The sequence below is a fragment of the Bos mutus genome, chromosome 18 (genome assembly GCF_027580195.1).
Source record: "Bos mutus isolate GX-2022 chromosome 18, NWIPB_WYAK_1.1, whole genome shotgun sequence".
In the NCBI taxonomy this organism is placed as follows: domain Eukaryota; kingdom Metazoa; phylum Chordata; class Mammalia; order Artiodactyla; family Bovidae; genus Bos; species Bos mutus.
The window spans coordinates 44,585,006-44,612,874 of record NC_091634.1 but is presented as its reverse complement, the minus strand read 5'-3'; the positions used below and the strand labels follow the sequence as shown (position 1 = coordinate 44,612,874).

General features: G+C 50.3%; 1 protein-coding gene and 1 non-coding gene across 7 annotated transcripts in view; both read right to left on the bottom strand.

Moving 5' to 3' along the window:
* The window catches only part of ZNF423 (zinc finger protein 423), a 345,391-nt gene that overhangs the window by 50,780 nt on the left and 266,742 nt on the right, over positions 1–27,869 (bottom strand). The gene's annotated exons all lie outside the window — the stretch shown is intronic.
* TRNAG-CCC (transfer RNA glycine (anticodon CCC)) lies at positions 2,654–2,726 on the bottom strand. Its single transcript has one exon. It is a non-coding gene; the product is annotated as a tRNA-Gly (tRNA).

The following is a 27,869-nucleotide window of genomic DNA, read 5'->3' as shown; positions in this document are numbered from 1 at the left end:
CTAAAGGAGCAGCTGGGCTCGCAGAGCCTTGCGCCCCACCCTCTGGAGGGCCTGGCAGGGGCCTCCCCTCAGCCCTCAACCCTCCGAGTTCCAAATGCGCCCCGTCCGAGGCCACGGTCCTATGGCCGCCCCTTCTCATCCCGCCAGCTTCCAAAGAGACAGCAGAAAGTGATCCAAAGATCCAATATTTGTATTTTGAATGCTAATTTGACAAAGAGGAGTGGGCATGGGGGAGTGTTTATAACCAGCACTCCAATAAGCCCACAAACGACGCCAGTATTTTATAAGCTTGTTAGAAACAAATCACCCCTCAGCTGATATTTACTTACTGATGAATCATAAAAGGGCTCAATACACAAAGAGGAAATCCAAAAAGAATGTCTTTCTTTGGTTGCATCTTCGGCAACAAGGCTGGAAGGTGGGTCTCGCCCAGCCTGAAACCCGCTCCCCACACTGTGTCGCCAGCCTCCCCAGGGTGGCAAAGCATCGGCACCATCTCTGTCTCTATGCCCACCCTCCCTGCCCCCCACCCATCTACTGGCCTAATCTGAGGCTCAACCCCACGCTCCAGAGGCAGCCCCGTCCTTCTGCCACCCACCCCCCCCCGAGTCCTCTGCAGGAGCAGAGCCAATCCAGCTCATTTGCATAATGATGAAGCCCTCCAGTGCGGGCTGGGTCTTAAGAGGCTCGGGAAGAAATATGCCCTGTCCTTTGGAGAGGCGCACAGAAGGCTCTGTGCAGCCCGGGAGGAATGGGGCGCCCGGCGGGTGGGCAGGGGCGGCGAGCAACTGCAGGCTCGCTCGCCAAGGACAACTCAGCTCTGTCGCCTGCTGAGCCTGTGTCCAGCTGGCCCAGCAGAGAAAGGACTGCCCAGGGCTGTAAAGCAGCAGGAAGTGAGGTTCTGAGTGCCAGCTCCAGATTCGGGCTGGACAGACCCAGGTCACAGTGACCGCCACTCACTGTCTGACTGACCTTGGGCGAGTCACTGACCTCTTGGAATCTCAGTAGGACCGGACAAGGCAGCCGGTAAAGCGCTGATGAGAAGGGGCTGGTAAAATGCAACAACCGTCAGCCATTATTACAGTCATATCATCACTATTCTCACCTCCGCATTACTGGATCTATCCGTCGATTTGCTAATTCTGCAATGCCAGGTATGGCGCTGGGCAGGCCAGGAGGCACAAAGATACCCATCCCCTCTTTGCATGGCCTCAGTGACACAATCGCTCTAAGGGTCTGAAGGCAAGGGCAGTGCTTGCTCTTTGGGGGAGGCAGGGCTGGAAGGGGGCACACGGGAGCTACTGGAGGGCCAGTACAGGTCCTCCTTCTTGGTCTGGTTGTGTTCCATTTCCAGAAATTCCTCAAGCTGTACATTTACAGTTTGTGCATTTTCCTGGATGTACATTATATCTTGATAAAGTTTTTTGTAATGTTTTGTCTACATAAGGAGGGAGATTAGCCAGGTGTGCAGAGCACCAGGCAGGAAGGTCAGCTTCTAAGGAAGGATGGATGAAATATTTGGGATGAGAGCTGGGGCAACATCAAGAGGGAAGAGATTCCTTCTGTGAGAGGTGAGGACGACCTCAGCGGGTGTCAGGCATGGTTAGGGGTTCAATAGCTTCCTGCTGAATGAGTGAGTGAGGAAATGAATGAATGACTTCTTTGCTGAAGAGGGGGCCTTGCAGGAACAGGTGCTGAGATGCAGAAGCAGGGAGGGCATCCCAGGGGAGTGCCAGGGGCCCTGTGGTGGACTTCCCATTTTACAGATGAGGAAACTGGTACTGAATGAACTACACAGGCATCATCCCAGCTTGGCCCACCCTGCGCCAGCCAGGGGGAGCCCCGCCCCCTACTCCATCCACTCACTGCCTCTGGTCCCTTGAGATGAGCAGCCACAGCTGGAGCAGTAGCTCAGGCTGAAACGATTCTCCAAAGTTGCCTGTGAGCAGACACGGCTGCTTTAAATGGCAATTTTGCAGTTTGGGGTGCAAAATTCTTTTCCATGGCACACGGAGAGTGGGCAGAATGGATCTGCCCGTGCTGTGTTGCAGTCCTGCAGCCCCAGCAAGCCCGCACAGACACTGGCCATGGCTGGGTTCACCGAGCCTTAGTCGCTTCAGCTCCCAGATGGGACAGGAGGCCCAATAAATATTAACATTTACTAAGGGCTGACTGTGTGCCAAGCATTATGCTAACCACGTCCCATGTAGGATGAGCGGATAAGATCTGTAAGAGGAGGTAACAGGAAATGACACAGCCCAGGCATTTCAGCCCTGAACTGTGTTCTTAACCGCCTGAGCTGCACTAACATTCTTACCATTATTAATGATTACCATTGGTAGAAGAGGGATAAAGGCAATTAAATTCAGTACTTAATTTCTGTTATGGCCAAAGCCTAGGGCCTGGGGTTGGGACGCTAAGCATGATAAGAAGTAAACTATCTGCAAGGAGATTTAAATTGTTAAACCCATCAAGATTATTATTAATTTTTTCGTTAAGATTATTTTAAATGATCAAGCACCTGCTCAGCACATAGTAAGTCTACAGTAAATGTCTTCTAAGGAAAATAGTTAGCATTTAAAAAAAATATTTTAAAATTTTTTGGTTGTGCCAGATGGCATGTGAACTCTTAGTTGTGGCTTATGGGATCTAGCTCCCTGACCAGGGATCGAACCCGGGCCCCCCGCATTGGGAACACGGAGTCCTAGCCACTGGACCACCAGGGAAGGCCCAGTTAACCTGTTTTTAGGGAGATCGCATTTGCGTCCCTCCTGGCTACTCTCCATTCTATTTCCAAAAACCTCCTACATCCACACAAACGGTGACTTCCTCCACTTGCAATCAGTGATTCTTTGATGAAGAAACAGCAGTGTGTCCTTGGGTAAGTTGCTTTCCCTCTCTGAGCTCAGCGTCGCCCTCTGTGAAAGAAGGTGGAATCAGGTTACTCATAAAGTCCCTCTGGGTCTAGAGTACTAGGAGGCTAGGGCCAGTCCCCATCCTAACTGTAGAGGACCTTATCAGGCAGTTGCAGGATACAAACGAATAAGCATGTGAGAATTTCACTAAGAAGTTCAAGGTTCAAACTCGAGGGCACGACATCAGAAAGAGACACTCAGAGTGAACGCACAGTAGCAGCCAGAGAAAGCGGCCTTGGAAGCTTGCGACGTCATTAGAAGGCACAGACTGAGATGCCAAAACCGGTAGGCAAAAAGCTGAATTTTAATGCTTTGAGAACATTCTCTGTAGTCCCCACCAGTCCCTATTGTTTTATACTCCAGAGCCCAGCGTTACTGTCCTGGTCCTCGAAGGCCCTGTTAAAGAGAATTCATTCTTCAAAAGCAAAGCCCGAGGAAGGAAGGAGCATATCTGAGGCATGAATGCCCGATGCCGACAAGCTGTGTGCCCTTAGGGAAGTCACCTAAGTACTCTGAGCCTCAATTTCCTCACAGCCAATAGTGGGCACACACCTGTATCTTTATTTAATATTCTTTCCAGGAAAAAAAAAAATCAACCATATTTCCAGCACTCCCAGCACCCTAAAGCAAATCATCAAGTTCGGGAACCCCAGTGGAAACCTGTATCAGTCAGGACAGGATAAGAAATGCCCAGTAACAAATAAGCCCCATATCACAAGGGCTGCAAACCACAAAGGTTTAGTTCTCATTTGCCCTCCAAGTCCATTGCAGGGGACTTTTCTCATGGAAACCGCTTCGGCACCGCAAGACAAGACAAGAAGCACCTTTGTTTCTGACACTGAGAGTCCCTGTACCCCGAGGAAAGGGAACGCTGGAGGGTCTCACCCGGGCAGGGCAAGGCTCTGGCCTGGGAGCAGTGCCAGGCACCTCCACTCACAGCTCTCTGGCCAGAATCAGCCACTCATCTCCCCACCCAAAACAAAACGGCCAGTCCGTGTGACTCCAGCACGTTCCAAAGGACGCAAATGACTGCCACGTTCTCAAGCAGAGCCAGGAGGCCCAGCAGAGAGCTCCAAGAATCTCAAGACAGGACTCAGGAAGGGAAGAAAGCAAATGCAGCCTGGAAACTCACAGTGGTGACAAAGGTTCTCAGAGAACGTTCCAATCGCCCAGGGCCCAGGGTTCAGAGGAGCAAGAAATGTGCACCCTGCTCGCTGTCTCCCCTGGGTGAGCCCTGGAGTGGCAGGTGGGCCAGACAGAGACTCTCTGGGCCCCGCAGCCTCTCCTGAAGGTGGAGGGGGATGTTATCCTTCCGGCCGCTGGCTCTCCAAAGAGCGCCCAGGTAAATGCCAGGTGCTGTCCTGGGGCTTTCGGCAAAAGTCGCTCTTGATGATAATGGCTTTCAGAGGCGATGCGACTGCACGCCTGGCATCTGAACGCCAGCGACGGAGGCAGGTTTTGCATCTCTAATTAGGACGGGGATTTTTTTTTTCACCCCCACACAGAATTTACATAATTGGGAAGGAGGTTACGACATGGCCCCTCCCCACCGATTGTGTGTTTTGCAGGCCCTCCTTCCATTTTCCCTTGCACACTTCAAATCGAAGGGAGAAATGAATCGATTTGAATTTTTTGAAATTAATTATCATCCTTGCCATGGAAAATGTATCTGAGGCCTTCCATCGGGAGTTGAGAGAGGAAGAGGGGGGTGATCTCGTGCAGAGAGGAGCCCTGGGAGGTGACACACGTCCCCCTGATGCACTCCTAAAGCAAAACCCCACCCCTCCCACGACCTCACCAGCTGGTTCTCAGAGCACCTCCTGATTGGGTCTGAGTGTTCTTTAGAATTTTTTTTTTTAGCACCAAAATTAATGCTTTAAAATGTCACTTGCTACAGTAAAATTTATCAACATTATTATATACCATAGAAACTGCCATCCCAGACAAATGCACGACATTAAAATTTGGTCTAGAGCTCCCCAGAGGAAACGTTTGCAGCAATTTGTATAACAGTTTATATATTTATGCTATTTAATGGTACAAAGCAATAATTATGACTTCATTCACTGATAAGCAATGGCATTACATAAATCTGATGCGGATTTAGAACATGCCAGCCCTGACACCAGCGTACTAGTTGTAAATTATGTTGCCGTTAAAAAAAAAAAAAATCCAAGCAAATATGAAGGAGCAGCGGGAAACTAATAATGCATCTCCAGCTGTTCCAGTTAACCTGCAAATGTGGCCATCTGCACCTCGGGAGGAAGAGAACGGAGAGGCGGGAGGCGGAGCAGAGAGAGAGGAAGAGCCGCCTCCTGGAAGCCCCAAGCCTGCCCCGACCTCGGACCCATGACCTTGCTCCTCCCGCAGGCAAACCCAGCTTGGATCAGGCAAAGGTCCCCAAGACCCAAGGGTCCTCCCTCTGCTCCTCTGGCGCCCACGCTCCTGTCCCCTCGCCAGAAAGTCTCGGGTGTCATCTTTCCTTTCCTGCCCTCGTAGGAGGCTGGGCTTCCAGCTCTTGAGTCCTATTCACTGCAGCACCAGGCTCACCAGGCGGTTTCCTCTACAACTTTCTTTACTTCCTTTTTCTTGTCTTGTTTCTGTCTCTCTCGCTCTCTCTTTTTTTTTTTTTTTTGAATTTTAGTACTTCTGCACAGACCCATCTTGCATTAAGAAAACGTGGGGCAGTGGTGATGGCAGAAGGAAGTAGTTATAGTCATAGAGAAGAGTGTGCCCAGTTCACAGAGTTCCAAATGGAGCCGGGACATACAGGCTGCAACCAGCAGATGAGACGGAAATACCAAGACTGCAGGCCATGGTTCTGGGCGCCCACCGCCCAGTGGGTTTCCCAGTGATGCAGCCAAATGGGTCCAGTGCTGCCCAGGGCCCACCCCAGGCAGTCTTGGGGCTCCACTCTGGGGCAAGGACTTCTGGTCAACCCCGTGTCAGCTGTGGCTCCCAGGCACTGTCCTTGGGCTCTGCTGACCATGACGACTCTCTGCCCTCCAGAGACTGACAGAGGAGCATAGATCCTTTGATCATGGGCTGAACACTTCCCACAATTCCCTCATCTAATCCTCCTAACCACTGTGCTGGGGACTGAATTAGTCCCATTTTACAGATACAGCCACTGAATCCAGGAGAGATTCTAGAACTCACCCAAGATCAGCTCATCTAGTGAACCTCGCTTATAAAACACAAGGTTTAGAAGAATGTTTGTAGGTCATCTGACCTGTGTTTCAAATTTTTAAACTACAACCCACAGCAAGAATTATATATACCATGACCTAGCCACACACTACCACATACACAGAATCGCTGCCCCCCATTAATGAAAATCCACTTAAGTTCGCTAAGTGTGATGTACTCAGGCCGTTTCTTTCCTTTTGCTTTTCTTCCTCTCCTTTCCTTCCCTTCCTTTCTATTCTGTTCTGCTGCTGGACTCTGCTCCGTCTAGTTCCTCTTTTATTTTGTTGGCTGTGACCATCCAAGTTGACTCCATGATTTGCTAATGGGTTGCAGCTGACAATTTGAAAAACACTGGCTGTTTCAACTCCCTCGTTTTACTGAAGGAAAGCTGAGGCTCAGAGAAGGGAACCCATTTTGCCCGAGCCACACAGGTCTGTGACAAGTCAGAAGTCTAGCCCAGGCCTCCAGCCCTCTTTCCACCAGACGCTGTAAAGTCCACGTCATCCCAAGCCTTTCCTGGGCTCCCCAGCACCCACTTTTGGCCACAGTGAAGACGACCAAGCTCTGGACCTGTCAGATCTCTGTTCTTAGTTGGGGACAGAGAGAGCACTGTGTGTGTATGTGGTGAAACAGACGGGTCAAGGAGGCAGGGAGAGGACAGGCCCCCAAGAGGGGCTCCCAGTTCATTCAGTCAACAATTCGGGGGCAGGGCTGACCCAACAGGTCTACCCTTGAAGGTGACAACCCACTGCCCCCAAGCCAGAAGGGAAGAGTCAGGTGATAATCCACCGAGAGGGCTGGCACCCTGCCTGGCCCACCGGTATCCTCCACCAGGGGTAGTGTTCCTTCTGCTGCCTCCTACAGGAAGCCTTCCTGGCTAGGTATGTGCGGGACCTGGCTATAGGGCTATAGACACAGAGGGAGGAGGGAGCAAGGTGATCCTTGCAGGACCACAGGCAAAACCAGCATAATCTCTCCAGGGCCTGACTCTCCCTTGGGACCATGGTGTCCCATTTCCGAGTGGGTCCCCAAAGGAAGGCCCTCAGGCTGGAAAACGGGCCAGAGGCATGGTTCAGTCCTTCTTCCTGCTCACAACTTCCTATCATTTTGGTAAAATGATTCCATAACTCAGAAAACAACATTTTTGGCTGCTCCAACGTTTGCAGATTTTCAACAATCCCAGTTCCAATGTCCGGCCATCAGCTCTCCCACCCCAAAGTTCCTAGAGCTTCTCCCTTCCTCCAACCCCAGGGACATCAGTCCCTTTGGCCAGCTGCATCTCAGAATACAACTCTATCCGCTGCCCCGCACATCAGCTTATTCACAAGACACACTCTCAGTATTGAGGACACGGTCTTTTTATTTTTATGGTCTAAGCAACATCAATTCCAAGAACTAGAAAAACAATCCCTCAGTGGGAACCTATTCAGCGACTCGCCCGGCAAGTCCTGCAGGCCGAGCTGGTAGCTCTGTCTTCTTAGCAGCACGAGGACAAAGGACAGTCAGGCCTGAGGGCTGGGGTCAGGCCTGCCCACACTTCAAAACCCACAGCGCGCACCTGAGCTGGAATCCAGATGGCAGAATAGGTTAGGAAAGGCCGACACTTTCTCCACTGGCAGGGTGAGGAGACCCTCGGGAGCGTGAGAAGCTGGGGGCGTGGGGGAGACAGGCAGGCAGACCCCTGATTCTGGGGCAGCTGGAAGGGAGGTGCTGGGGCAGGTGGATGGACAAAGTGGCCTCTAGCTTGGGTCAGGGCACAAGCCATGGTCAGTATCACCCTCAGCCCACAGCAGTGGCTCTATTCTCTTTCAGGGGTCATAGTATTCAGGAGATTTTTGTAATTAGTTGCCAACATTAAAAAAAAAAAAAAAGAAATGTTTGAAAATATTATGAAAATCTGGAGTGTTGGTTTCTCTTAAAAACTCGGGACATCTGGGCTCCACAAGATACAATTTCCCTGGACAACAACGGCAAGGCTGGACTCTGCGGGGTCACTGGAGCCCCCACTGTCTCACACACCAGCTGTGTCACTTGCTTTTGTGACACTTGAACTACCAGGTGCTAAGAGGGAAAAGGAAACGGGGGTTCCAGCCCGCCCTGCCCCCCGACTAACGCCCTGTGTGACCTTGGGCCAGGTCCTGCCCATCTCTGGGCGTCAGAGAAAGCTGAGCAATGAAGGAGGCAGAATGCAACCACTCGCTCCCTCGGTGCCCCCAGGACACAGTCTCAGGCGCCTTCAGAGGGGTGAGCCAGGTGCGGTTTCCTGGTGGGCAGCCAATCTGGGGGACAGGGCGGCCCCCGCAGCCAGCCCCTGCCGGGCCCGGCGCCAACCCCGAGGCGGTGCTGACGCCACTCCTCGGCAGCTTGATATGAATATTGTGTCAGAGATTGGAGATATTAAGAATGACAATGCATTATTACTGCAGCAGGGAAATCTCCTGAGTCCTAGAGATAGGATTTCGAAATCCTCAGCCAAAAATCAATAGTAATGCCCAAGAATTTATAAAAGAAGCACGTCAGTCTGCATTTGAGAAGACACACTTTCAGCTTTCTGGCTAAAAACCAAAGGGACAAGTTCAAGTATGTCATTCTGGAAGGGCAGGAAGCAAGACGCAAAAGCTGCCCTCGACGTCCCAGGGACGGAAGGCGCCTGGCAGGCTCTCACGCGGGGCCGAGAGGCCACCAGGCAATCAGAAACCCGCGGTGCCCCCCAAGGGTTCCCTGAGGCCCCTCCCAGAGGGGAGAAGGACGCAGGAGAAGCCCGCTTCCCCGATCATTCTGGGACGCGCTCAGTCCTGGAAACCAGTGTATATGGAGGAGACGAGAACAGAGAGGTTTAGCCTGGGATGCCAGGTCTATTCCGAGCTATAAAATGGGCAGAAAATAGTGGTCCCATCTTCCTCCTGGGTTTGTTACAAGATCAAAAATTAATTAAAAACAAACAAACATGCTTTAGGAAGCATTAAGACCCAACAGAAAGGGCACTGGCTCTGAAGACGGAGAAACTGGGTTAAATCCCGGCCCCACCCTGGGAAGATGATGGTAATAACACCTACCTTGCCTCCTGGGGGTGTTGTAAGGTGTGGTACCTTGGTGTCTGGCACAATATGGAGTCTTGATACAGTTTCGATATTATGATCAGTATTACAAATATAAACAATTATCAAGCATTACAACATTACCATCTTAGATGGTAACCACAATTACTCTTAGTAGATCAGCTGAGAGTGTTAAGTTTTTTCATAAAAGATTGTCATTCACTAGTACAGGGCTCCCCAGATTACAAAATGCTTCATTATTTTTTTTTTTTCTGAGTGATGCTGACAAAATGAAGTGAGAGAGATTCCCCATTTGTCAGGACTCTAAAGCCCCCAAAAGTAATGGGACTGAACCAAGGACATGAACCAAACCAGCAACAGGAAAGTGATGCCTCCATCCCGTCTTGGAGGCAGGGAGGACCCCCAAACCTTCCAGTGACTGGCCCCCATCTCCAGTGCTCATTCCTGTTCTGCGTTTCCAGGTGCCCCCTCAAAACAATGACCTCTTCTCTCCTTTACTGCTGTCTTTGTAAGGGCTTCAGGTGACACAATGGTAAAGAACCCACCTGCCAATACTGGGTTGGGAAGATCCCCTGGAGGAGGGCATGGCAACCCACTCCAGTATTCTTGCCTGGAGAATCCCATGGCCAGAGGAACCCGAAGGTCTATAGTCCATGGGATCACAAAGAATTGGATACGACTGAAGCGACTTAGCACAGAATAGCAAGATGGTAATTGGGATCTTAGATACTTCAATAAGAGTTTTATTTTCTTTGGTGTTTTCATGTTTCTTTCATATTTAATTGTTTAAAAAATTATGAGAGACCTCACGGACGCAAGGCAAACATGCTTACATTAAAAACAGGGCAGAGGCAGATATATGAGACAAGACTTTCCCCTAAAAATAGCAACAAAAACAAAATACACTGGCCATTTCATAATAGTCCTTACTGCCCACATCACAGGCCCCTCTTGCTGGAATCCCAGGCCTTGCTATGAGGCAGAAGCCTCTTATTCCCAGGAAGAAACTCTCCAGCCTATGCCGGGAGCTCTTAAGGAGTTCAGGCAGAATCAGACTCACAGGTGTTCCTCAGTAAGCAAAACCTGCATTTACTGAGTTCTCCCTGTTTTCCAGGTCCCAGGCCAAGCATTTTGCATGTACTATCTCATTTAATTTTAGCAATGTGCTTTTACTATCTTCCCCACTTTACAGATGAAAAGGATTAACTCACAGGTTGAATAGCTCACCCAAGGACGTAATGCTAACAAGTGATAGCTGTAGGATTTGAATTCAAGAAAAACCCTACGTTTAACTCCTACACTATAACATCTTATAGATTATAAATGGATATGTGGATGGATAGATGGTGGATGGACAGATGAATAGTTAACTGGATGGTAGGTAGACGGACAGATATATGAGTGGACGATAAATGGAAGCTGAGTGAGTAAGTTGATGGATAGATAAATGTGTAGGTTAATAGGTAGACAGATGGTGTGGAGAAGACAGTGGCACCCCACTCCAGTACTCTTGCCTGGAAAATCCCATGGACAGGGGAGCCTGGTAGGCTGCAGTCCATGGGGTTGCACAGAGTCAGACACGACTGAAGCGACTTAGCAGCAGCAGCAGCAGATAGATGGTGGGTGGATGGATGGATGGATGGTGGAGAAACAGATGAATGGATGGATGGAATGGGGGTGGATGGCAGATGGACACCAGTCATGCACCAGGCCAGGACTGCTTCCTTCCTTTAACCTGATGCCTCATCACAAGAAAATAAACAAGGACCCAAAGACTGCTCCCATCCAAACTTCAACAACCTGCTGTTTCCCTCTCATCTCATGTAGGAATTACCTTTACCCAACCCACCTAAGGGCTGAGTTTTCAAGCCTACCAGGCCATTGGCATCTCCCTGCCCCTGGAAGCTTTCTAGTTGTGGGGGGTAGGGGACTTAGAGGGCATTAAGGAGAAAGCAAGCCATGCACAGGGGTGGGGCAGCCAGTCCACCTTGCTCAGAATATTCACACTGAAGACTGATTGGAGGTTTGCTCATTTCGAAATATTCCCTGTGGGGTGCTCAGGGCTGGTGCACTGGGATGACCCTGAGGGAGAGGATGGGGAGGGAGGTGGAGGGGGGGCTTAGGATGGGGAACACATGTACACCCATGGCTGATTCGTGTCAATGTATGTCAAAAACCACTAAAATACTGTAAAGTAATTAGCCTCCAATTAAAATAAATTAATTTTAAAAAAAAACCTCCAAAAAAATAAAATAAAATAAATATTCCCTGTGGCTCTTCTCACCCTTCAAGACACAGCAAAAGTGGCACCTCTTCTCCAAAGTCCTTCTCTTCCCAGGACAGACTCAGATGCTCCTTCTCAGCATCCCACACACATCTTTCTCTCCTAACATCTCTCTCAATTGATGTGCTGGCTGTCCTCTTCCAAGGGGTTACAAATGGGAGAGGGGAGATTTTGCCCCATCAACTCCGAGGCCCCCATGGCCCTCAACTCAGCACTCTGCACCTAGAGGGGCTCAATAACTACATGTGCAATTGACTCCAACATCCCAAATTGAGACTTTCAAGGACTCTGGCCTCCTTCCACCGCTCCTGGACATAAGTAAACAAGTCTGGTCACCAGGCTGCAGAATTAACCACCTGCAGTTACTTCTTTATCCACAAGAGAGCACAGTCTTGGAGTTCCACACAAATTCTTTTGTAAATGCCTGGTGTACTTACAGAACACTGTATAACTCAAAAATTATAATTAAAATGTCTTAGCTCCTGTATTTATAGTAACATTTAAACTACTGTGCTTTCTTGAAGTCAGTCATTTACTTGGGAACAGCACAGTTTATGGTGAACAGATCTTTGAAACAGTACCGCGGGGATCTAGGCCAGGCACATGTAACTCAATATATGTCAACAGCTGTAAAAATATTGGTGGGAGAAGCCAGGAAAAAAGCCATGAGCCCAGATCAAGTGCCCTGTCTCTCACATCTGACTGTTTGCAGCGGCTCCCTCCTCTTCCAAATAATTGGGCCATTTTGGTGCCCGCTGTCACACAAGGCGGGCCCTCTTTGAGGCTGGATGATCAAAAAGGTTATAAATGAAAATGATTTCGATGTTGGCGGCCTGGAGAGTGACCAGGGCGTGCGCGGCGGCAGAAGGGCCTGTTCTAATCTTACCAACTGCACGCCGCCTTCGGAGAGTCTTCCTAGGGCGCGAGCAGCTCCCCAGGGTGAGGCCATGGTAAATTCCGCCTAATCCCTTCTGCATACAAATGAGTGCCTGGCAGGAGGAGCCGACCAGACACTGCAGCCCAGCGCTTGCTCCTCCTTCCCGGGTTGGCTGTCTTAGCTGCACAAACAATCGGAGACGGTGGAGAGGTCGGTGGGCTGGGGGAACCCCAGGGCTGGGCAGACAGCACCCTGACACCATCGTCTGGCAGTGGGGACACAAGCCAGGACGTCAAAGGGCGGCATGGCCAGAGGTTGGGCCAGAGGATGGAATGAGATGTCCATTAACCTCAAGGCAGTGGGGGTGGGGTGGGGGCGTCTCTCTTTCAGGGGCAGGGAAGCTATAAGGCGATGTGGTGGTGCAGCGGGCACCCAGTCCTTCCAAAGACACTGGATTCACCAAAATGCGGGGCCTAATGTCCCAGAAGGGACACACGGGAGTCAGGGGCCTCCTCTCCAACCACCAGATGAATGGAGGCTGCAAGCAGGAGTTCCAGGGAAGGGACCAAAGGGAGGATGTGCCACCCTGAAGCTTCCCTGAGCACCAGCTCCTCAAGACCACCCAAACAGGGCCACCCTACAATGAACTAAGTCAAGGGCTGGATGCTAAATTTGAGAGAAGGGTCCCAGATCTGGGAATCTGGGAGGCCCAAAGTAGTAGAAGAGTCAATAATCAAATGGGGAGACGTCCCAGAGAGGGGATGGGGTGTGTGTCCGGTCACAGAGAAAGGGAATGGGTCAGCCAGGACCAGAGTCACACAGGGTCTCTTGGCCGCACGAGGGGCTCTGATGTCAGTTCGCCTTCCGTAAGTGGGAAGCAAGAGCTGTTCCTGAAATCAATTCCGAGCCCTGCGGCCCACTCAGAACTTAAGTGCTTAGAACCTGGGCTCTTGGATGGACCTTGGGGAGACAAAGCCCACATCTGTACTGCACTTGATCCTCACAACTGGAATGAGTGAACGTGTGTACAGCATTTAAACTGCGCTTGGTTCATGGGCACCTGAGAAGTGTTAACTGGTGTGGTGATGTTCACTCAGTGAGGGGAGAAAGTCTCATGGCACACTCAGGTTCACGGTCGTCGCACCAAGCTGGTCTCACTCTGGGGTCCCGTCCCAACTTGGCTGATCCCAGAAGAGACGAGTGGGCTCAGATGGGGCCCAGGGAACACTTCCCAAGGTGGAGGGGACAGTATTCCTTTGCTCAACAGTGGATCTATCAGATTTGGGCACACACGCATATCTACACATCACAAAAGTTATCAGTTACCTAAATTTGCCTGTGGATTCACACACACACACACCATCCCACATCCACATCTTCCATGAAAACCAGCAGGAACTGCACATTTTGAGGACCCAATTAGGCTCAGTGTGTATTTGACAACCTTTCAACCTCCAAGAAGACATTTATTTTTACAATGCTCTCCAGCTGAGAAATTACTAGGTTCCCGCTCCTCCCTGAATCATCTTGGCATCAGGAGGCACCAAGGTGAACCCGGGAGTGAGGAAGGGGGACCCACTTGGTGAGGCTGGGCAGTGGCTGTCATGACCACTTGGAAAGTGGGTCTTGGGGGCATGGACTGTCCAAGTTGGGGGACAAGTCCTGAGCTCCTTCGGAGCCTGGAGAACCCACTCCCAGCCCCAGCTGCCCACAGGATGGATAATTCTGGAGGACTAAGCACCTCTTCCACTTTCCATCATCCTTTGGCCGCTTGCAGCCACCCTGGGAGGCAGGTGTGTGTCTGGGGTGGGGGTGCTGCCCATCTCATGGATAAGGAAACTGAGGCCCAGGCCAGAGAGGCCTGAGACCTGCCCTGGGACTCCACCTGGGACACTCCCACTTCCTGCTTTGCGCTGCCCCACTTGGTACTCTCTGTGTCAGGTCACCTGGAAAAGCGAGGCCAGTCAGGGAAGGAGTTTCGGAGTTCGGGGACCAGGGAATGGGAACAGAGCATGGGAAACAAAAATAAAGAAGGCCTTCCTTGGTGATGAGGTAAGAGGAGCATGCGCATCAGCCCAGGTCAGACGGCTCGAGACTCCCCTGGCTTTCCAGAGAGGCTCCAGCCCACCTCGTCATTAGGTTCTGTCTGCAGACATGCTCTCATCAGTCACACCTCACCATCACCAGCTTACCTCTCTCCCAAGGGCTTCCTCTTGCCCTGCCTAAGAGACTAGGACTTCACATCCTTGCAGAAGAAAAAGAGTAGACAGTGGTATGTTTTCCCACGGATGGCAGACCTTGACTCCTGGCGCCGCTTACCTCTGCCAAGGTCCAGCATCTGTGCACATGAACGAGGTCTCCAGTATCAGGACCTGCGGGGCATTCCTGGGCAATGACACCAAAGCCCCTGGAATTCACGGGTATTTCATAGCAGGTCTCTTATTCACTAACATCTTCCTACACTGCATCTTCCTTCACTACTCATCTTCCTCTGGGTGAAATCAAGGCACCCGTGGACCTTCCCCTGGAGTAGAAACAGTGTCTCTGATTGTAAGTTACAAGTGAACGACCATAGCTTCAACATCAGTCTCTCTTTGAGCCTTGCCCCACTAAATATCATGGTGCAGTTGTCAGGGTGAAAGCTGTTCTCAGAAAAATACCACCCCATCACAGCCTTGGGATGGGGGTACCAAGGAGAACGTGTACTCTGGATGGCTCTGTCTGCACCTCCGACTCAGCTACCTCACAAGCAGCAGGTTGGCGATTACCAAAGTAGCAATAGGGTCGTAGCGGGGGACAACTGCCATGGTTGTGACAGTGCTGACATGGAGCGTCAAGCCTGCTTCTCCCCCCACCAGGGTCCCCGCGTAGGCAGGAGCTCTAAACATTTTAGGAAAACTTGGCCAATCACTGCCGTGAATCTTTACTGCCTGGACAGATTAAACCCAGGCCCCAAGTGGCTTCCCCAGTTGACAATTTTTCTTTCAAAAAGGCAGAAGTTGCTGTGAGCCAAGTTCTTGCAGCCGAATTCCTGGATACAGTTTCCAACTATTCCAATCAGCCGGCTCTGCGGTGGGGCTGGGATTTCAAGCTTGCCACAGTATGAAGTCCAGTTTGGGCTATATTCCCTTCCCTCTCGCAGCGTGATGAAGGTTTCCCCGCAAAATCAAAAGGCTTACTGTCAAGTTTTCGATTGGTCTGGGCTCCACACTATCATGTGTGTGGTGATGGGAAGGAATATGAATGCAGTGCCGGCTCTACCATGGGGCCTGGAGGCCTCGTCCAAGCTGTCCAGGGACCTTATGAAAGTGGAACGGAACTCTTTGCACGTATATTCCAACTAATGAAATTCCCCAGACGCGCCACAGTGCGCAAACCCACTGTAAAAAAGAACAATGGCTGGATAAAAACCGAGGCAAGTCCACCGAGCACGCTGAAGACAAACCAATGCTGCTGATGCAAGGGGAGGCCAAGCCCAGAGTCTGCCCCCCTCCACCTCTTCTTTTCTGTCTCTCTTTTCTCCTTTTGCACTTGGAAGCTAATGTAAATAAGTCACCACGTTTCTAAGGGAGGAGGGCTGCTTTTTACTTATTATATTTTATAATATATTGCAAGTTCACCCAAGGAGGCTGATGGTTTGGAAAAACACACAGATGACACTCAGGGCCCAAACTGTTGGATGCTTTACGTCTCTTTTGTCCCTTTAAACCATGATATGTATAGGCAGGTATATAAACCAGTGCCGTGCTGGAGCCAGCTCTTATTGGCTCCTGAGAGCAGATCACGTGTTTCTCTTCCGAACCCCATGTTCAGTGAAGTCAGATTGGTGGGAGCATTCACACCACAGAAATTGGTGAACACAATTCCTTTTTTTTTTCAGACAGTTCATTATTAAATATTTATCAGTATATTCCATTACTGTGTGTATAGATGGATGGATAAATAGATGGATGGATGGATGGAGATAAATACATAGACGGGCTTCCCTGGTAGCTCAGCTGGTAAAGAATCCACCTGCATTGTGGGAGACCTGGGTTCGATGCCTGGGTTGGAAAGATCCCCTGGAGAAGGGAACAGCTACCCACTCCAGTATTTTGGCCTGGAGAATTCCACAGGCTGTATAAACCATAGGGTCGAAAAGAGTCGGACACGACTGAGTGACTTTTACTTCACACATGTGTATCTATATTTTCAGATGGATATACACATATGGGCTTCCCAGGTGGCACTAGTGGTAAAGAATCCACCTGCCAATGCCGGGGATACAAGAGACAAGGGTTCGTTCCCTGGCTTGGGAAGATCTCCTGGAGAAGGAAATGGTGACCCACTCCAATATTCTTGCCTGGGAAATCCTATGGACAGAGGAGCCTGGCGGGCTATGGTCCATGGGGTCACAAAGAGTCAGACACAACTGAAAGACTGAGCGTGCACACACACGTATGTCTATCTACAAAATATATGCATGCATGCATATATCTATACACACGGACAGAGAAAGATTGCATGCACAGATTAACCACGAATGTCTGTTGCCCCTAATTCATAATTTCTCTTTAAATATTCTTTGAACGCAATACTAAAACCAGGGGTTCAAATGAATCTGTATGTTTTTATAATAAAAAAGAAAAACCAACCTGTTCTCCTCCAACATAATAGCAATAGCTAAATTGAATCCTTTTCGCCAGGCATTAACTTTCTCCTGACTGCAAATTTGCTGTACTTGTATTTTCTTCCATCCCCAGAATTAAACACACTTCTAATTTCTCACTTCAGGTGCATTAAGTGTGGTATAGGGCACAAATGAATAATTTTATTGGTAATAAATTTTATAATCCATGCAGCACTTGCTGAAATGGATGTGTTCTGGATGCATTCATTATTTCTCCTGATTTGAAGACCACGGGATTGCAGCCTCCCTGCTCACTGCCTCTGGTAATTGCTGCCTATTTTCTACTGGTTTGAGGCCCGACTGACAATTCAGGCACATGGCTCTGCTTTATGTGGATAAATTATAATAACCAGTTTATCCGATTATTACTTTTATTAATTTAAGAAACTATACAACATTGGTGAGTGGTTTCTGTCTCCTGCAGACAGAAGTTACCCTGCCAGCTTAATGGTGCCGTGAGGAACTGGAACATGTCGCTAAAAGTAACAGCTCAACACACTCTTCTAGAATCATGCAGATAAAAGGTGAATGGGAAAAAGCATGGTGGGGAAGTAGGCTGAGTGAGATGGAGAGAGGAGAAGCAAGGAAAAGACCAGAGAGTCCTCAGGACTTTCCCGGTGGTCCAGTGGCTAAGATTCTGCACTCCTAGTGCAGGGGGCCCAGGTTTGATGCCTGATCAAGGAACTAGATCCCACAAGCCACAGCTAAGACCTGGCACAGTCATATATACATGAACTGAAATTACAACTACCATATAATCCAGAAGTTCACTATAACAAACAACAAAAGAAAGACCAAAGACTTCTCGGTTGGCTTTAAAATTGCTCGGATAGTTAAGAACAAGGTTTTGAGATCAGACAGACCTGATTTCGGTTCCAGCCAGCCCACTAGATCCATGTAATCTTAAGTCAACTCTCTGATCCTCTGTTTCCTCATCAGTAAAATGGAGCCAAAATAATACCTTCCCCTTAGGACTCAGGAGGATCAATGAGATACTGTATGTATTATACATACAGTATCATGTATGTGATATTATACATGTTAGCATGGCAACTGCTAAGCACCCAGTGGGTGGCAGCTGTTGACCCTTTCGGGGCCTCCACACTGGAAAGGAAGCCAGGAAAGTCTTTGTATCAGGTAAGAACTATCAAAATGTACAGAGTTTGGAGAGAAGAGGTCTGTGGTTGTCATGGCAACCAGGGGTGAGTTCCCCACCAAGGAAGGCATTTGAGGAAAGCTGAGTATTTGTGGAAGAGGCTCATGAATGGAGTTGTGAATGGATTCTAGGATCAAACTAGATGACTTGAAGTTCTAGGATTCTTGTCAATTTACTTTTCTAGTATTCTTGTCAACTGGAGTTTCCTGGTTGCTCAGACAGTAAAGAATCTGCCTGCAATGTGGGAGACCTGGGTTTGATTCCTGGGTTGGGAAGATCCCCTGCAGAAGGGAATGGCTACCCACTCCAGTATCCCTGCCTGGAGAATTCCATGGACAGAGGAGCCTGGTGGGCTGCACCCCATGGGGTTGCAAAGAGTCGGACACAACTGAGTGACTAACACTTTCACTTTCAAAGAGGAATTTGACCAAATTGCTCACATTCATTGAGTGCTTACAATTCATTGGATACTTATAATCACTTGTAGTTGTCAGCATTTTACATGTTTTCTCACTTCACCTCTACAATGGCCCTATGAGAGAGATGTTCATTACCCTCATTTTATTGATGAGGACACGGGACACAAGAGGCACAAGGGAGGTTAGGCAGTCTGTCCAGGTCATGCAGGCAGCAAGAGGCAGAGTCAAAACTCAAACGAAGTGATCTCCTCCCAGAGCCGGGTCCCTCCCAGAGCCGGGTCCTGAGCCTAGGAACCTGTCTGCATCACTCCCACCCATAGCTGTGGACGACAGAGGATCAATCCACTGGCATTTGCCTGCACCAATGGCACCCCACTCCAGTACTCTTGCCTGGAAAATCCCATGGGCGGAGGAGCCTGGTAGGCTGCAGTCCATGGGGTCGTGAAGAGTCGAACACAACTGAGTGACTTGACTTTGACTTTTCACTTTCATGCATTGGGGAAGGAAATGGCAACCCACTCCAGTGTTCTTGCTTGGAGAATCCCAGGGACGGGGGAGCCTGGTGGGCTGCCGTCTGTGGGATCGCACAGAGTCGGACATGACTGAAGTGACTTAGTAGCAGCAGCCTCCCCTGGCCTGCCACTGGACCCATCCATCTCACCAGCAAGGTCAACTCGGGAATCCAAGCAAACACTTGAAACCACCACATCGGCTCAGTAGCCTCGGATCACGCCCCGGACAACCCAAGCTCATCCCCCACCATCTGATGGGTGGAGGGAAAGCACGGCAGCTTTAGAGACCAGACCTCTTCCCAGCAGAGGACCATCCCAGTGGATGCGTGACACAGTGGTATTTACCAGCAGGCTCTTTACCAAGGTCTGCATTTTCCCAATAATTAAGAGCATCTGATACTTACACAAGCCCCTAACCTTTCCTGATACACACACACACACGGCCAATCGCCTGCCCAAACGAGAATGCTGTCCATGTTTATCAAAAGCATGAATTCACCGGGATGTACCACATACACAAATGCAACTGGATTGTGGGCGTATCTGTCCTATTTATAATCATAATGGTAATAAGTGTGTAGTTGGATACCTTCCTTTCTTTGCAGTAAAGACTCACCTGGCCCTTGCAGTGGGAAGCATTTTGCTTTTGCAAAAATAAAAACATATCAAAAAGAAGGGGAGAAAGAGGAAGAAGGAAATGACACACAGATTCCTAACCTTGAGATTCTAAATTTTCTAATAATGGGGTGGTCTAGATGGACCCCCAAGTGGCCCACCAGGCTCCAGCCTTGAGTTAGACTCAGAGGCCAGAGCCAGACTCCTGTCAAGAGCATTTCTCTTCACAAGAGAAGACATCTCCTGTTGTTGTTCAGTCACTAAGTCATGTCCAACTCTTTGCAACCCCATGGACTGTAGCACGCCAGGCTTCCCTGTCCTTCACTATTAAAAGGCCTCAAAACTGAACTTTGAAAGCCAGGCCTCCGTGCTACAGTAAAGGGGAAACTGGTCCCAGGTGACCTGACAGCAAATGCTTCCTGGGTGAAGACAGGGGCAGCCCCCAACCCCAAGAACCACCCTGTCACTTTAGCCAGGGAGCCCTGGGCGTGGAGTGGTGGCACTGAGCTCTTGGGGCCTTTTGTACATAACCCCCGAATGTCCTTACTCACCCGACTCCCGAGCCAGCTGTCTGGAGCAAGGCACAGACAGGGTTGGGACACTGAGCCCCACTCGGTGGCCCACACCTGCAGCAGCCTCTGTGTTCCTGGCCCCAGGAGCTATGGTTCTGCACAGTTTCTGGTCTGGGAGGGACACCCTCGCCCATCACCGCCTCCTCCTCTGTTCTAAATCCCCAGCATTCCGCCAGTCCCCCTCCCAGCTCTCCTGATTAACAGCCGGCCACCTCATTTAGAAAGCGAACTTTTCTCCGAGTTCCATCCTGTTCTTGAGGTTTCGGTTGGAAACTTGGCCTAGATGACAGCTGTGTGGGCCTCTCCCCAGCTCGACCCAGCAGGAGTTCTAATACACTTCATTCTGGGGCTGGTTGCTGCTTTTAATCTATCAGCACGGCGCCGCAGCTGCTGTAAGCTAGCTGAAAATTGTCTGCATACGGGGCGAACTGTTTGTAACCCTTTTCAGTGCAAGCGTGCACTTCAGCAGAGATGCACGGCCCGGATCTCCCATGCCTAGGAACTGTGCGGATCCAGAGAGGCTAAGGTCTTCCCCTCTCCAACAGGAACTTCCTCACCCTGAAAGCCACGACACTTTCAGAAGCCTGAACCCACTGGCTTGGAAACTCTACCCTCCTGACTCAACTTCTTCACAAGCTTCGGCCAGAGCACCATGGAACCCGGTCACCAGGGCTGGACCCCAGGACTCCTCTGCCTGGTCCTTGGCTTTGACGCCTGGTGAGAGGAGGGGCTTTCCTCCCAAATGAAGCAGGTTCAGATTTACGGGGGACCTCCCAAGGGCTGCGCTCCCTTAGACCCAAGGAGGCCAGGCCCAAGGAAACGCCACCTGATTCTCAGTCTGCTGGTGCTGCCAACTGTAAAGCGCCTCTACTTGATCCCCTCAGTAGCGCCGGACCCAGCGGGTTCCACAGACACAGTAGGGAGGCAGGAGTTGAAACACTTGCCAAATATGAATAGTTCCCATTCTTACAGAATAGCCAGTACCCGTCAGGCATTAAATACAATTTTAGATGTCCACAGGGAAAGAGAAAAAAGGGAGAGAAATAGGAAAATAAAAAGGAAAGGGGAAGGATGAGTGGGACAGAGAGGAGGGGATGGGATGGGTGACTAGAACAAGGAAGGTGGTCCCACCAGAAAGCACACCCACCCACCATCCCCCAACTCTGTCTCTACAGACCCCTCGGTGATCAATGGACAAAGACCATCCCTCTCTCCATTTGCAGTGAAGACGTTCTAAGGAGCAATCAGTCCCCAGCCCTCACCCCTAGAAATAATCGCTAAGGAGGAGACATCGGTAAGGTGCCCCAGCTTTGGCACCAGGCACAGAGCCCGGAGGGCATTCACAGCCCCTGCTCCCTAAGCAGGCACACAGAGAGGGACATCCCCTCTACCACCCAAGGACAGCCCAAGGCGGCTCCCTCCTTGCTCATTGGCCATTAGATTTCTGCTCACAGAGCAGCACCCACAGGAGTCTGGGTCACCAGTCAGGGCAGTCCCCACACCCTGGGCCTGGAGCAGATGAGTGCAGATCACCCAGCCCCCCAGCCCCAGCCGGGCTCCAGCACTGGTTAAAGGAGGAGGGGCCATTCCAGACAATGTGACTCAGAGAAGACAAGGGCTGGAGGGGGTGCAGGCAGGGGAGGTGGGTCCACCTTCCAAACTCAGTCCGGCTCAAAACCCAGTCTTCTCTCAGAACTGATACGGCAGCAGCTGTATCTCTTTCATTTGAGTAATTATCATATAATTAAGTGCATGAATTACAAGAGAGCCAAGGCATTAAATTAAAATATTTAATGCTTGTAAATCTGAAAATGATTACTGTGCTGATGCGCAGCCAGTGAGAAGTGAGGCTAATGGCTCAGCGGCCAGCACTGGGAGGTGGTGGCAGCGACCAGCTTCACCTCCAAGGCGGGGTGGGGGCGGGGGGGGGGCGGAGGAGGGCTGGGGGGCGGAGATCTAGGGAAGGCTTGGGGGGAGGACTGGAGGGGTCAGAGATTGTGGGGGAGGCCAAGAGAAGGCTGAGTACTGAGAGGAAATGAAGAGGCCTGGGTGGGGAGGGAGAGGACTGGGGGGAAGGCTGATAGGGGAGAGAGGTGGGGAGGACTGAGCAGGGGGGAAGAGGGGTGATGCGAGGGAGGACTGGGCGGGGAGGATCAGGAGAAGGACAGGGGAGGGCCCGGTGGGAGGCAACAGATGAGCAGGAGCAGCCAGTCTACAGACCTCACAGCTGACTCTCCCAGAAGAGAGAAATAGAAGCATCGGTCCTAAAATGAGGGCGACATGTCGTGAAGCCCCCACAAAGGAAACAAGGAGACAGAGGGTAAGATAGAGTCAGCTACCTGGGAAGCATCACAGCGTGTTTCAAGGTCTCCAGGGACAGGAAAAATATAGGACCAACCTTGATGACATCACTCAGGTATACACCTCTACCTCTGGAATGTGTTCTTGCTCCAGTGGGGACAAACGAGGAAACCGAGGCACAGAAAGGAAGGGAGATGTATCCCGAGACCATGCAGCAAGTCAAAGCCGGGCTGGGACTCAGGCCAAGGCCTCTGACAACCTGAACTTCCACACCTGGGAAGCTGTGATGCGCTAGCTCACCTGGCTTCAGCTGGCTTTGATGTGACCCAGGATGGCATTAGCTGATCCTTTCATTTCCCAAACCAACCTGTCTCCCTCTTGGGAGAAAAAGGAGGTACAAAGCTCCCACAGCAATGCCCCATGATGCTGACAAACAGTTCCACAAAGAGGGAACAGGGGTGAGCTTTGGGTTTCTGCCCAGAAAACACCATCCACTACCCAGACAGAGCCAGGCTAGACAGATGCCCGCAGGGTTCAAAAGGAAAAGCAAGACCTGCCATCTAAGTCACTGTTCATGGTGGCCAGACAGGAATCAGACCACTGGTGGCTTGGAGCAAAGCTCCCATTCTCATCCTGGAATGGTCTCCAGGGACAGCTAGGGAGGATGCAGAGAGTGGACATCCAGTCCAGATGCAAGAAAATCAATGCATGAGATGTCAGAAAACTAGAGAGGATGAAGAGGCTGCCTCTGCCCACATGGTCTCCACCAGAATTCACCATTTCTTGACTCAGAAGATCTTTCTTTCCCTGGACCCACCCCTCTGTGGGTGGCCAGCTTCTGACCTCTCACTTGAGAGCTCTAATGACTCATGACCTGCAAGGGAGAGATGGCCCTTACTCCTCTTAAAGCAAAGTTTGCTTTTATCCCCAGTTGGTGTCTATTTTCCCTTCTGGGAACAACTAGTCAGATGTCCTTCGAGGAATCACCACCAGAGGTTGACCTTGACCCTACCCCCACCTCTACCTCCTAGCTCTGCCCTAAGTGAGCGTGTGACCCAGGCCTGGCCAATCAGAGTACTCCATTCTTCAGGATAAAATAATTGGTTCAGGGATGAGCATGTGACCCAGGCCTGGCCAATCAAGTCAATCTTCAGATTAAGGATAAAAGACTCTTGCCCCTGAGGTTGTTGACTTACAATGATGTAAGTCTGGAGGGACTGGTGGCCATTTTTCTCTTCCTGGTGAAGCCATGTCCTGAGAGTGGGCCCACCTGGGCCTTGAGAATTTCCCCTTTGAGGCCAGTGAGCCCATTTCCTTGGTTCCTTCTGAAGCCAGTATAAGGCAAGGTCCCGACTCTCAAGGTCCAAACAACTCAAAAAAGTCCTGACAAATGTGCTTCTCAAGCCTTCAATTCCTCCCAGAATCTGTCTCTTTCCCTCCCTCCCCCTGCCCTACAGTATCAAGTACAATGATAGACTCAACTAATGCCTGAATGAATACAACGTTCCTTGCTCAGGCAAATCCTTTGGGTTCATTGATGGTTCCCAACCACCTCCCACCCCCAGTTCTGTCCCTGATGGCCTCTCCTGAACACTGAAATTCACAACCTGCCAGATGGCGGAAGAGCTGGTATTGGAGTCACTCTGACTGAGCCCCTACGGGCCATAGGCCTCGTGTCCCAAAACACACAGGCAGCTCCTTGAAGCCAGGGACCTCATCACAGTCTCCTCCTGTAGTCCCCACAGATGGTCACAGGGCTTCCCACGTCCAAACCTTTGCTCTCCATGTCACCTGTTGGAATGACCAGGGGAGTCAGACTGAACCTCACCAGCACCTTCTGGAAAGTTTTTGCAGAATACACTCCCTCCCAAGACACTGCTCCCTCTGAGTCACTCCCCTAGCTTTTACTGTGCATACCACTGGTGAGTGATAATTTCTCCAGAACTCACTCACTCCCTCCACTTCCACCTGCCAGCACCCCACTTCAGGTACCATCTTTTCTGGTCTATACGCCAACAGCCTCCTAACTGGGGCTATGAGCCTGTCCTGTATGAACTTTTATGGGCTTCCTGGAGAAGGGAGCTGCTAAGGGTAAGACTGCCGGCGGGGGTGGGGGTGGGGGTGGCGAAGCACAATAGAGACTTTCCAGACCTGTGGACAATCCCATGAGACTGTAGATGAGAGCACGGTCTGCACAGAGCAGATGCCCAACAAGGGCAGGGTGGGAAGGCGTGCCTTCCTGAGTGCTGGCATGGCAACTAAAAAGAGAGTAGCCGTGGAGTCCCACAGGCCTGCATACAAAACCCAGCCACCAAGTGTTCTGGTTCCCTATATGGCCTCTGCTGGGTGACATTGAGCGCCTCCATTTCAGGGCTTCCCTGGTGGCTCAGTGATAAAGAATCTGCCTGCCAATGCAGGGGACATGGGTTCAGTCCCTGATCTGGGAAGGTCCCACATGCTGCGGAGCAGCTAAGCCCATGCGCCACAACTACTGAGGCTGTGCTCTAGAGCCCGGGAGCCACAACTGCTGAAGCCCACAGCGCCCTAGAGCCCGTGCTCCACAACGAGAGAAGCCGCTGCAGTGAGAAGCCCATGCACCGCGACTAGAGTACAGCTCCCAGCAACTTGAGAAAAGCCTGAGCAGCAATGAAGACCCAGCACAGCCAATAAGTAAATAAATAAAATTATGTTTAAAAAAAAAAAGTTCTCAAACCTTGATGATACAAGTAATAGTAAGCTTGTTATGACAATCAGGAAAAAATGGGTGTGAAGTACCTGCTCCGGGCTTTCTATGACACACAGAGGCACCTGATAAGAGGCAACTGCTATCACTGTCGTGGTGGCTGTGAATGTCCCCAGCCTGACAAGGGAAGTGACTACAGAAAACACCAGCAGTTTAAATGAGCCTTTCTAAACTGAAAACTTAAATACATGAACAAAACCCAACATGTAATGTGTGCTTACTATCTATCAGGTACTGTTTAAGTGCTTTCCATTTATTAAACTCACTTAATCCTAGGAGAAGAGTAGTAATTCTTATTATCCCAGTTTACAGAGAAGGAATTAAGCACAGGCCCACAGGACCCAGGTCTGTTGCAGGGGCGGCCAGGACCGGAAGCCAGCCTGTGCACTGCCCTTCCTCTCCTTCTGAGCTTCTTGAGCTATGGACTGAAAGTGACAGAGAAGCGAAATACAACAAGAGGCTCCTCACCCGTGCTCCCAGAAAATATGCTCGGAAGAAAGATCACTCTGAGAGGCACTTGAGGCCCAGCCTTCTCAGGTGGCTCAGGCAGTAAAGAATCTGCCTACAATGTGAGACCTGGGTTTGATCCCTGGTTGGGAGGATCCCCTGGAGAAGAGAATGGCAACTCACTCCAGTATTCTTGCCTGGAGAATTCCATGGACAGGGGAGCCTGGTGGAAGACAGCCTAGGGAGTTGAAAAGAGTCAGACACGACTGAGCAATGGGACAAAATCATCCAGCCTCAATGTACCTCTATGCCATGGTGACCCTTTAAAGAAAAGCTGCTGGGAACTATGCCTTTTCATTCATGATCTCATTTAATCCTCACAGCAGCCCTGTAACATGGGTATTACTATCCCACTTTACAGATGAGAAGGCTGAGGCTCAGAGAGGTTAAATGACTTTGCTGTGGTCACAGAGTACAGGAGAGTTGGAAATCAAAGCCTGTAATGGTTTCAGTAAATCATGCCATCTGAGTAGGGGGTTACTTGACTATTTATTCTTTTCCCTCTTTTTTTTCAGGCTCATGGGGAGTCAAGCGAGATGCCTGTTAATAAAGAGTGAAATAGTTTGCTACAATTTGCTCCAAAACAGTATGCTTAATTACCACAAACTCTTCTCCAACCAAATCACTTAATTGAATTCAGATAGCATGTTTGATGTTATATATAATATTTTGCAAGTTAGCCCTCTTTGGGGAGTGTATCGATTGAGGAGGAAAACAGATGTTCTGGAAGATGTTTCCAGATTAGGGCTGGACCAGACGGCTGCAGAGTTGAAAGGATTATACAAGTGCAGAGACAGTTGTGACACCAGGGGCCTGAGGCGCAGGCAGGCTTCACTTTGCTTCTCATCTGAAAGCCGCACCCCCACCGCATTCCCTATCCCTGATCTGCACCACAACTGTGTCAGCAGTGGCTTCCAGGGCCACCATCTCTACCCCTCACACTGCTGGTTGTGACAGCTGAGCAAGAGGCAGGCAAGAGGGTCAGAGACACGGCTGTGCAAAGTCTCCTGGAGCTGATGGGATGAGCACAGGAGGGTTAAGAGGGCAGATACACACTCTCCCTTATCTGGGGGGACTCTAATTGGCCAGAGGTTTCCCAGGAAGGCTCTGAGCATCCTTTAGTAGTCACCCATTTGTTTATTCAACAAACATTTGCTGCTCCTTGGAAGAAAAGCTAAGACAAACCTAGACAGCATATGAAAAAGCAGAAGACATCACTTTGCCAACAAAGGACCAAACCAAAGGTCCATCTGGTTTTTGTAATATTCATGTACGGATGTGAGAGTTGGACCATAAAGAAGGCTGAGTGCCGAAGAATTGATGCTTTCCAATTGTGGTGCTGGAGAAGACTCTTGAGAGTCCCTTGGACCTCAAACCAGTCAATCCTAAAGGAAATCAAACCTTCCAATATTCATTAGAAGGATTGATGCTGAAGCTGAAGCTCCAATAATTTGGCCACCTGATGTGAATAGCCAACTCATTGGAAAAGACCCTGATGCTGGGAAAGATTGAAGGCAGGAGGATAAGCGGGTGACAGAGGGTAAGATGGTTGGATGCGAGCAAACTCTGGGAGATAGTGAAAGACAGGAAAGCCTGGCATGCTGCAGTCCACAGGGTGGCAAAGAGTCGGATACGACTTAGTGACTGAACAGCAACGGTAACTATGTGCCATTCATATATTCATTCATTAAACATTTACTGAAGATCTACTGCCTCTCTTCTTATTCATTCATTCAGTAAGGAGGTATCAGAAGCCTGCAGTGTGCAGACTCTCAGTCTCTGCAGTGTGCAGAGAGTCTCGGAGGCATCTGCCCATGTGGAGTTCACAGTCCAGAAGAAAGGAAGACGTTCATCACTGGATGCAATGAGATACCACCTCCGTGCAAGCCGAGGGGTGGAGGCACATGAGGGCAGAGAGAGCTGGCTAGAACAACACCAAGCACACCATTCAGAGCAGGGAGGGCAGGTGCTAAATAGGAGGCGGGAATCCCCAAGGCAGAGGGACGGGCCACCCAAAGGCCTGCCCCGGAAGAGGAGAGAAGGCCAGCGTG